We start from the raw sequence: 12,538 nt of genomic DNA, 5'->3' as shown, positions 1-12,538 counted from the left end.
CTGCATGGTCAGTATATACTATGACCCTTGATCCCAACAAATATGGCCGGAACTTCTCGAAAGAATACACCACTGCCAGCATCTCCTTTTCAGTGGTATCGTAATTCCGCTGGGCTTGATTCAAAGTCTTGGACGCATAAAAAATTACGTACCTCTTCCCATCGACCTTCTGACCCAGCACGGATGGTTCCAGTCAGGAGCCCTTATGATAGGTGCGGATATCAACTTTTCTTTGAGAAGGTTGAAAGCAGCCTTGCATTGCCCATCAAAGATGAATTCCACGTCATTCTGAAGTAATCTAGTAAGGGGTTGGGCGATCTTGGAGAAATCCTTGATAAATCTTTGATAAAATCCGGCGTGCCCCAGAAAGCCCCTTATTCCTTTCTGATCAGTAGGGAATGGTAATTTGGATATAACATCTACCTTGGCTCGATCCACTTGGATGCCTCTCTCTGAGACCACGTGTCCTAAAACTATCCCTTCGGCGACCATGAAATGGCACTTTTCGAAGTTCAAAACCAGACTCTTTGCTTGACATCTCTCCAAAACTATATCCAAGTGGTGAAGACAAGAGTCGAACGAGTCTCCGTAAACCGTAAAGTCGTCCATGAATATCTCTATCCAATCCTCAATCAAATCGGAAAATATGCTCATCATACATCGTTGAAACGTACCTGGAGCGTTGCACAGGCCGAAGGGCATGCGACGGTATGCATAGGTTCCAAACGGGCATGTGAAAGTGGTCTTGTCCTGGTCCTCAGGATCTACGTAAATTTGGAAATACCCGCTGTACCCATCGAGAAAGCAGAAAAACTTCTTCCCAGCTAATCTCTCCAACATTTGGTCGATGAACGGCAGGGGAAAATGGTCCTTCCTGGTCGCATTGTTCAGCTTACGGTAGTCGATGCACATTCGCCAACCCGTGACTAGTCTCGTTGGGATCAGTTCATTCTTCTCATTCTGAACTACTTGGATGCCCGACTTCTTTGGGACCATGTGGATCGGGCTGACCCACTCACTATCCGGTACTGAATAGATAATCCCTAGCGACAACAATTTCAAGATCTCCTTCAATATCTCTTCTCGCATGTTAGGGTTTACCTTCCTTTGAGCATCTCGATGTGCCCTCGCTCCTTCCTCCAACCTAATGTGGTGCATGCAGACGTCGGGGCTAATCCCCACTAAATCTGTAAGACTCCATCCAATTGCCTTCTTGTTCTTGCTCAGCACGGTCAGTAGCCTAGCCTCTTGTTCTTTCGTGAGGCTGCTACTGATGATCACTGGATAAGAGTTGTCCTCTCCAAGGAAGGCATACTTCAAATTTGGTGGCAACTTCTTCAGCTCAACTTGAGGTGGAAGTGTGTCTTCGGGTAGAGGGTTTTTCTCAATCTCTCCTTCTTTTTCTAAACCTCCCTTCGATGGTTCTTCTATACTGGCTGGTAGCTGAACCCCTGCGGCTCCAGTGAACTCCGATTTCTGACAGAATTCCTTGATTGCTGCTTCTATTTCTTCATCAGTCAACCCTTGGCTACTGATCATTTCACACCATGCAGCGGCTTCGACGTCAGCCTGCTCATAAACATCTAATGTTTGGAGTTTTTCCTGCAATAGTTCGGTCTCAAGAAAATCTTGGACAAGGGGGTCAATTCCGTCAACATAACACAAATTTTCAGAATCAATCGGTTTCTTCATGGCTTCATTGATATCAAAAGTAAATTTCTCTCCATGGAAATCAATGCAAATTGTCCCCTCGGCCATGTCTACTATTGTCTTAGCCGTTCTCAAAAATGGTCTTCCTAACAAGACTCCACTCGACTCCCTCGCTTCATGCTCACTCATTTTGATCACATAAAAATCAGCAGGATAGGTAAAATCATGCACTCTTACTAACACGTTTTCTAAAACTCCGTCAGGACTTATGCACGACCTATCAGCCAGTTGGATCAACACCCTAGTATTAGACAATCTAACTCCCTTCAATCGGTTATAGATAGACAATGGCATAACATTTATGGACGCCCCCAAATCACACATTGCATGTTTGACCTTCACATCTCCTATAGCTATAGGCAAAGTGAACATACCTGGATCAGCCCTCTTGGGTGGTAACTTCTCTTGCACTATTGCTGACGCTATTCCTTCCACCACAATCTTGCCATCCTTCTGGGCTCTCCCGGCTATGAAGTCCTTAATGAATTTCCCGATAGGGGGTAGCTTCACGGCTTGGAGGAATGGTATGGTGACATCCAACTTCCCGAAAATCGACAAGTAGTCAACCGGGTTCTCTTTCTTCCTCCTTGTAACAAAACGGAATGGGAACGGTTTCTCCCCTTTTTTCTTCTCTACTGGTTCTTCAGCAACCTCCTTGGAGTTTTTCTTGGGTAATTCCCGGGTCTGGGCATCCATTCTGGGTTCTACCTCTTGATGAGGTTCCTTCCTGGTCAGTAGGGTTTCGGGTTCATCTCCTACAATTGGTATAGCATCCAAGAAGAATGGATCCTTCATCCGAGGTATAGTTCTTGCTAATTCATCCACTGAAATGGTATCACCTCCTATCTTCGTTCCATTAGATCCTCCACCAGGTTGTTTCGGTTGAGGCGCGTCATAAGTAGTTCCCGACCTCAACGTAACCTTACTCACATTTGCCTTTTCGGGCATTTGGACTGTAGATGGGAGTTTCCCTGCATTTCCCTTCAAATCACCCACTGAACTGGCCAGTTGAGCTAACTGCCTATTCATCATATCCATGTTCGCCTTGTGTTCCTTCTGGGCGTTTTGCATCCCCTGCACGACCTCATTATGGGATTGCAATTCTCCCTTGATGCTCTGTTGTGATGCTAGCATTTCACCCATCATGTCTTCAACGGATCTCCTTGTCCTGCTCGAGTTTTGGAAATGACTTGGCCCTTGGTGTTGATAGTTCTGGGAGGTTTGCTGGCCCTGATTAGGCGGGTATTGGTTATACTGAGCAGGAGGGGTGTACTGATCTTGAGGATATTGACTCTGGTGCTGGCCTTGGAATTGATTTTGGTTCTGATGGTTTTGGGGTCATGGGTTTGGCTGATTTTGGAAGTTTTGGAAGTTTCTCTGGTGGGGTGGCACATAGACAGGGTTCGGGTTCTGTGGGTATTGGTTTTGGAAGTTTTGGTTTTGGAAGTTTTGGTTTTGGGAATGTTGGTTTCTTCCTAACCAGTTGGGTTGGTAGTCTGGATTCGCGGGTCCACGGTTAGGGTTTTGGTTCGGATGGGGGTTATACTGGCTCTGACCTTGGTTCTGATTTTGGCTCCCGTCACCCCATCGGAAGTTTGGATGATCCCTCCATGGCGCATCCCGTTGCCTACCTTGAATCCAATGCCCACTAGAGTTGAAGTACCCCGCAGCATTAACTTGCTCCATATTCCCGAAGTCATTAGGCTGATCATAGTTCGGTCCTTGATTTCCCTGCTCTGCACCCTTGTAATTCCCAGCTGGGGGAGGTGGTGGAGTGCTCTTCTCGATCGCACTCAGAAGTGACTTCTTCAACTCATCCATTTTCGAATCCATTTTCTGCTCCAGTGTATTTTCCTGATCAGTAACCGAGGCAACAGCAGCCCGCTCTCGGTTATATCCTTCCCTTGAATGGTCATACTCTTTCTTTGCATTCAGTAGCTTCCTTAGGACCCTCTTTGCTTCGCTAACCCGCAATTGCGTGAAGCTTCCTCCCGACGATGAATTTGCCAGGTCCTTGGTTACCGCGTTCATGCCCTCGTAGAAAGTATGATGCACTTCAATGTCCGCCATGCGATGGTTGGGACACGATTCCATAAGACCCATGTATCTTGCCCAATAATCACTCAAGGGCTCATCATACCCTTGCTTCACATTAGTTATTTCCCTCTTCAGCGCGCTTGTCTTGGATGACGGAAAAAACTCGCCCAGAAATGCTGACTTGAAATCGGCCCAAGTCTCGATGGAGTTGGGGGGCAGGCGCATGAACCAGGTGTTAGCTTCCCCTTTTAGCACAAATGGCAAAGCCTTCAACCTATAATCATCCTCATTCGCCCCTGCTGGTCTCCTCTGCGCCCTACAAATTTTGCAAAACTCATGAAGAAACTCATGCGGCCCTTCATAGCTCTTCCCACAGTATGTAGGCAGGATTGCGATCACATGAGGTTTCACATCGCAGGCGGTTTGGCCTGGAGTAACGACTATGGCTTGCGGGGGCTCTCCTTCAGTATGCGCGTTCAGCGTCCCGATCTCCGGATCTTCATCTCCGTTGGCGGCCATCTGAACTGGAATGCCTTCCAACAGTGGTATCTCCTCTGGTATTGGTCCTTCTATGTTGTATTGCTCTTCGTCACTACTCGTTCCTAGGTCAGACAAGGTGGTCGACAAGCCAGAACGAGTGGTTACGAGTATAGACCCTCGCTGAAGTATCTTCGGTCTCCCCTGGTCAGGAGCCGAACTGCTTCTCATAAACTGAAATGAAAAGAAAAGAAAAAAAAAGATTATGCACAATATATACGCCAAAGTATCACACACAAAAGTAACTAGTAACGCCCTCCATCCCCGGCAACGGCGCCATTTGAAAGGACCTAAGGTGCGTAGGTGTCGTTCAAGCAAGGATATATCCTACTGGTCAGGATAGAGATCCTACTAAGCCTAGACCCTGGTTTCAAAGATTCCTCAACCCACTTCTACTGATCAGTATAGTGGTGGTAAGGGTCGAATCCCACAGAGATGGTGCGTTAAAACTATTGTGGTGATATTCTGGATGGTTTGGTTAGCTACCACGCTCGGGTTGAGTCTCTACCTAGGCAAGAACTTAACGGTAGTTTCCTATTGACTAGAATGGGGAAAGAAGTGTAAAGGTGCAGCTGTGTACGTGGAAATGGGAGACATTTTTGTAACAGAAAGTATTTGGAGGGTACGGGATTCTATTTTGGGCTAGACAGAATATTCAGAGGGTAGTGGTAGTCATGGTGACTAGGCTGACAGATCTGCAGGTTATAACTAAAAAGTAAAGGACAAAAGCAAAAACCATCTAAAAAGCAAAGTGGTCCCCAACATTAGACTTGGACATCATCTTCTTCAACAACACAAACTAAAATCAGAAAATAATTCCAGATTCAACACAGAAATACAGCTTATCAATTCGCGAACACAGATCCACAAATAAGAACACCAAAATCGAAATCAAAACACAGAAACTGCAACTCCGCGTACTGGTCAACAGGAAACGAAACGCACTCAAACTAAACTTCACATGCAGCGATTCACTCACGATCGAACAGTTCCACGTTTAACTAAAGAAATTGCTACGGAAACAAGGAAGAAAAGTTTTAGCACTTAAAACACCAAGGAACCTTAGATCTAAGCTAACTAGGCGGAATAGGAAAGAAAAGAAAATGACACAATATATGAAACGGAAATCAACTTCATAGCATAAACACGTTCGGATCTTCAACAAGGTACTTCAAAAGCAGAAAATATCCAAAGGCAAACAAGATCCAACGTAAGGAAAGCGAGAAAATTAGAACTACGAAAGCAATGTAAAAGTGTTTTGCCACTCCGGGCGATGAGACTCTAAACTACGATCTTGCTGGCTGGAATGGACGATGACTGGAATTCTGGGAACATCTGAACGTCAAGTGATCATGGCTACGGCGAGGCAAGAAGCGGGACACGGCTGAAAGACTGAAACTACCGAGAAAACTTTCTACCTAAAGATGGTGTCCTCCTTTCCCTTCCAATTTGGCTTCCTTTTATAGGGAGGCTTCCCTTGATTTTAGGGTGAATCCTCGTTGCAACTTGACTTCTTTGCCCTTAATTGTGGGTAATCCGTCCCAGCTATCCGTCTTCTTCATCTCCAGCCGTTTTAGCACGAATACTGATCAGTATGAGATCATGCTGGCGCCTCCTTCACCTGAACATTCCGAAACTTCCCTACTGGCTAGAATGCTTGACCTGCACACTTTAAACAACTGTTTTGCAAATATAATCAATTAAGCACATCATACTGACCCGTAACCAAGGCCTAGAATACGACTTATCACTAAGATGATAGTAGTTGGTTTTACTGGTCAATTAAAGGGTTGGTGGGATAACTATCTCACTGCTGAAAATAGAAGCGTTATCCTTAATTCGGTAAAAACTGAAGATAATAGAGTTGAAGAAAATGCTGTTTATACTCTTGTTATTAATATTATGGAACATTTTACGGGAAGATGGTCTGATAATAGCGAGACTATTAGAACATTACTTCAAAATTTAAGATGTAAAACTCTTACTAACTTTAGGTGGTATAAAGACACTTTTTTAAGTAGAGTTATAGAACTCCCTGAGAGTAATAGTGCTCATTGGAAGTCTAAGTTTATAGATGGTTTACCTTATCTTTTCGCTGAAAGAGTGAAAGATCGTTTAAGGCAAGGAAACATTAATATTGATTATGATAGTTTTACTTATGGTAAATTAATAGGATCTTGTATCCAGGAAGGTCTAGCTCTTTGTAATAAAATAAAACTTGATAAACAAATTAAGAAAAATAATCTTTATGAGAAGAAAACTTTAGGACATTTCTGTAGTCAGTTTGGAGTAGAAAATGTCTCTGCTTCAAGAGAAAAACCTGAAAGGTATAACAGACGGAAGGATTATAATGTCCCTACTAAGAAAACTCATAAAAGGACAGAAAAAAGAGAAAAAAGAAAAAATTATAGAAAGGAGAAAAATATTCCTATAATATGCGATTATTGTAAAAAACCATGTCATTATGCTAGCAACTGCTGGTCGAAAAATAAAAGGACTATAAAAAGAAAAATCAATAACCTGGAGATAGACAAAGATCTCAAGGAATCTATTATACAAATTTTAGAACAAAAAGAAGAATCAAGTGATCAAGATTCTGAAAGTAATAGGTCCAGTAAGAAAGATAATACATCTTCTGACTCAGATAATGATTCTTGTACCAAGTGTGACAATCATTATGAATTAATAGCAACCCAGTTTCAAGAGAATGAGGAAAGTAGTGGTAATAGTAGTAACATAAATGTGTTAACTAGTGATAATATTATAGATCTTTTGGCAAGTCTAAAAGATGAAAAATTAAAACTTGAAATTATTGAACAATTTAAAGATATTATGGAGGGTAATAAGAAAGGTGAAGCTTCTTATAAAAATTCTGAGCCGTATACCATGGCAGAGGTTAAAAGATTAATGGATCAAAAACATGTTAATAAACCGATTGTCAAAGACTTAAATTCAGAAATTTATAATCTTAAAAAAGAAATTAAAGACATATATACCACTTTTAACAGGACCGTCAAAACCGAGTTGTTAAAACACTTATTGGCCAGGGCCGTATTGTGTAATAACTTATTGGTTTATCCAATCTCAATTTTAAAGAGCCAGAATTAAAGACATATATATTTAATTTAAAAAGAACGACTTTATATCTTGGAAGTTTACAAAAATAGCCACAATTTGAAAATGGCCAATCATCCTATGTCAAAAGAATAGAAGCCCAACAAACGCCTTTTCATGGCAACAACGGGCGAATTCCCGACCCAAGGAAATAGCCATAACAAATTATGTTTATTTTTCACCAAAATAAAGTTTTCTTTCCATATTAAATTAATACATTTTTAATTAATTCCTTGGTATCCCATCGCTTAGTTTATCCAATACTTATAAAATTAGCCACACATAAAAAAAAACTTATAAATAGATAAATAAAAGAGTATGAGAAAACGTACAAGATATATAAATACTGATTCTCGCAAGAATCTCACAGAAGTACAGTAGTGCAGGATTATACAAGAGAGGGAGAGGTAGAGAGAGAGTGTGTGATTCTCAACACATGAGATCCTGATCTCTTCCTATCAAAAGACCTTATTTATAGAAAACAAAAAGTCGGATTTCAAATCCGAATTTGAAAATTATAGGCTATCAGCTTCTATTATTATCTGCTGACGTAAGAGCTTGCCTCATCTTTTATTCTTTCATTTTTCCACTTTGTTGGCTCCCACTTGTTTTATCTGGGGATTTCTCTATCATCTTGATGAAGTTCTCGAAATTATCTTCTGTCGAGAAGCCTTCTTCCTCTTCGTATGGGTCCTGAGCATCTCTATAATTTTTATGCCCATCCTTATTGTTTGGAGAGAGTTCTGGAGAATTAATATCTGCATCTCCTTCTTCGTTTTCATCTTCATCCATATGGTCGATGTTTTTTCCAATACTAGCCATATATTTGGCTATAAGCTCTTTCTCATCCATTTTTGAGATATTTTTCCTCAAAAATTCCTCAAAGGGAGTAATTTCTTTTTTCAGAGATTTATTAACTCTCCTTTGTTCTTTATAAAAAGTAACTCTTTCTTTTATTAGATGAAGAGTCTGAATGCCTTGGATATCTCCTGATTTGTCCTTCTCCATCATTGTAGGCCAAAACCTAGTGGAGAACTGCCTTTTTGGGCATGGAACATTGTTATGATCAAAACCAATTTCTGGTTCCCATTTCCAGATCCAAGGGATACCGAACTCTGCATAAAAATGAAGAGTCTCCATATTATGGATAAACCTATTCTGATTCTCTGCTTCTATTAATGCAGGGGAAACTTGTTTCCATATATAAAACAAGGATTTAAATTCTTCTGGAAGTATTTTCTCAGTAGTTCCAAAGGTCTGCCACCAGTCATATACCCATGCCGGTAGTCCTTGTTCATAGACTTTTGGGCAGATTTTAATCCACCACGAATGTTTATGATAAGGATTCTAATAAAAGAAGGTTTTATAATAAGCTTCTTTTATGTCCCAATAATTGAAGTTTATAACTTCTCTGCCACCATTATCATTTTTAATATGGCATTCTCTTTCTCTTAGGGTTCCAAATCCCCAATCTTCAGCAGTGATTATTTGCTTGATTATTATTCTGCTAAAATTATAAACTTTAGCTTCCTTATAAGTCTTAAAATGCCTGATTTCACAAGCTCCCATACTTATTAAGAATTCTTCAAAAAAAACTCTCTTTTTATAAGCGGGGACAGCATATGATGCTGTGTCCATATAACGTTGCATAAGCTTCCATGGCTCTTTCTGCCATTTAAGGTCAGAATTTTCAAGAAATACTATTATTTCTTTGAAAGGAGAAGGAATGTACTTCTCTTTTTCTTCTGATGAAGTTATTACTTCAGCATAGGATGCTGCACCTTGTGCTTTATTAGCCAAAGATGATGAGGCTCCCTCATTATTCTTCTTTGAATCCAAGTATTTTTGAACTTTCTGAAAAAGTTCTGGATTATCTTCCAATTGGTCAATACCTGTGATATTTTCTTTGAAGAGTTTCTTATTACCATGCTGAATGACTGGAATTCTTCCCTTATATGAGGAAGAATATTGGCTTTTATACCCTCCTCTTCCTTGATTTCGAGGAAGCATAACTGAAAAGTTAAACATTTAAGTTAATCCAATAAGAAGAATGATATTAATTTTTTGATTACAATCAATTATAATATTTCTAAGATATAAAATTTCGTTTAAAAGAGGCCCTATAGAGGAATGCGATCTTCTTAGAAAATATCTTTCCTCATCTAGCTCTTTAATCATATTCTTACAATTAGAAATAATATTTTGGAGATTACCAATCTCCTGTCTCAGATAATTTCTAAACTGATTAACCATTAAGAAATTCTCGGGTAAGGAAATCAGGTAAACTATTATCTGATCCTTTCTTATAAGTAATTTCAAAGTCAAAAGGAGCAAGTTGCGCTTGCCATCTAGCAAACATATGTTTAGAAACATCATGCTTAAAATCCTTATTAAACAAGTATTTTGCTGCTTGGCAATCTGTTTTTATTAAAAAACTTTTATTATATAAATCATCTTGAAATTTCAAAACACATTTAAGAATAGCTAGGATTTCTTTAACTACCGTAGCATAATTCTTTTGACTATTATTCCATTTTCCAGAATAAAATCTAACAAGGTATTCTTGTTTATCTTTAGGATCAATTTGTTTAAGAATACCTCCATATCCTACTTCAGAGGCATCGGTTTCTATAATCTTTTCCCAATTAGGATTGGCAATTAAAAGACAAGGAATATTTTTAACCTTTTCTTTTATTTTTTTAATAGCTTCTGTATGACTATTAGTCCAAGGCTTAGGATTTTTCTTAAGTCTTTCGTAAAGAATGGCTGTATCCTGAGCAAGATTTTTATAATAGGGAGAAATATAATTAACACTTCCTAGAAATCTTTGTAATTGAGTTTTATCTTTAATTTCATCCGGAAATTTAGATGCAAACTCAATGCTTCTATTTATAGGAATTATTTTTCCTTTTTCAATATTATGGCCTAAAAATCTAACACTATCCTGAAACAATTTCATCTTAGATTTGGATATAACCAGGCCATTATTTATAACAAGATTTTTAAAAATTCTAAGATGCTCGAAATGAGCTTGGATATCTTTTGAAAAGACTAAAATATCATCAATATAGACGATGATAAAATCACTGTAAGGATTAAAAATATTATTCATAATTTTTTGAAATTCTGAAGGTGCATTTTTTAAACCAAAAGGCATGACCTTCCACTCATATTGTCCAAAAGGAACATTAAAAGCAGTCTTATAAACATCTTCTTCTTCAATCTGAATCTGCCAATATCCAGATTTTAGATCAAATTTTGAAAATATAATGGCATTTAAAAGCCTATCTAAAAGATCTTTTTTATTGGGCATAGGGTATCTAAACCATTTTAAAACTTTATTAAGAGGTTTGTAGTTAATAACTAACCTCGGTACCCCTCTTTCTTGTTCAGCTTGTTTATTCACATAAAAAGTTGTACATGACCAAGGAGATTCAGAAGGCTGTATAAGACCTTTTTCTTCAAGACCTTTTATTTCTTTTTTACAAAGATCTAAATATTCTTTGTTCATCTGACAAGGGCGAGCCTTAGTAGGAATCCTGGATTCATCAAAATCCTCTTCATAATTAAGGCTTACCATATGTTTTTTCCTTTCCCAAAAAGCGTTAGGATGTTCATCACAAATTTGTTCTGTGAAATTATTTTCTATCAATTTAATTTTTTCTTTAAGCTTTGGATTCTCTAATTGAGTTTCAATATTAATAGAATTAATTTCTTGTTTTATAAAATTAATTTGGTTCTGTTTATTAATGATATTTTCTTTAATATTATTTAGGACTCTATTAATGGGTTCTGAAATGAAATTAAATTCAATAGGAATATTATTAAAATTTCCTATTATTCTTTTACTATCTACTTTAATAGGGAAAATCTTTTTAAGAAAAGGGGTTCCAAGAATTATTTGGTTGGAGATATTTTTAACCAAAAGAAAGCTATTAGGAATACAAACTTTATTTTTACATATAAACGCTTTGGATAATTTATAAATAATTTCCCTTTTTTGATTGTTGGCTGAAAACAAATTATGGGAAGTTTTCTCAAAATACCTAGTGGGTATCAAACCTTCTTGAATACAATTTAAATCTGCTCCACTATCTACAAGAGCAACAAATTCTTCCTTATAGTTGTAATCAATTAGAAGAATGATTTTTATAAACCACTTCTGGGACGTAACAAATTCAAGTTTTGAAAGAAATAATCCTTCCTCCTTATTACTTGTAGAAGGAATATCCTCTTTTCTTTTCTCAAGTTTTGAAATTCTTATATCTTGAGTCTTTATATTATTTCGAAGTTCTTTAATTTCTTTTTTAAGATTATAAATTTCTGAATTTAAGTCTTTGACAATCGGTTTATTAACATGTTTTTGATCCATTAATCTTTTAACCTCTGCCATGGTATACGGCTCAGAGTTTTTATAAGAAGCTTCACCTTTCTTATTACCCTCCATAATATCTTTAAATTGTTCAATAATTTCAAGTTTTAATTTTTCATCTTTTAGACTTGCCAAAAGATCTATAATATTATCACTAGTTAACACATTTATCTTACTACTATTACCACTACTTTCCTCATTCTCTTGAAACTGAGTTGCTATTAATTCATAAAGATTGTCACACTTGGTACAAGAATCATTATCTGAGTCAGAAGATGTATTATCTTTCTTACTGGACCTATTACTTTCAGAATCTTGATCACTTGATTCTTCTTTTTGTTCTAAAATTTGTATAATAGATTCCTTGAGATCTTTGTCTATCTCCAGGTTATTGATTTTTCTTTTTATAGTCCTTTTATTTTTCGACCAGCAGTTGCTAGCATAATGACCTGGTTTTTTACAATAATCGCATATTATAGGAATATTTTTCTCCTTTCTATAATTTTTTCTTTTTTCTCTTTTTTCTCTCCTTTTATGAGTTTTCTTAGTAGGGACATTATAATCCTTCCGTCTGTTATACCTTTCAGGTTTTTCTCTTGAAGCAGAGACATTTTCTACTCCAAACTGACTACAGAAATGTCCTAAAGTTTTCTTCTCATAAAGATTATTTTTCTTAATTTGTTTATCAAGTTTTATTTTATTACAAAGAGCTAGACCTTCCTGGATACAAGATCCTATTAATTTACCATAAGTAAAACTATCATAATC

This window comes from Salvia splendens, chromosome 19 (assembly GCF_004379255.2).
Source record: "Salvia splendens isolate huo1 chromosome 19, SspV2, whole genome shotgun sequence".
Taxonomy (NCBI): Eukaryota; Viridiplantae; Streptophyta; class Magnoliopsida; order Lamiales; family Lamiaceae; genus Salvia; species Salvia splendens.
This window is presented reverse-complemented; position numbering follows the sequence as displayed.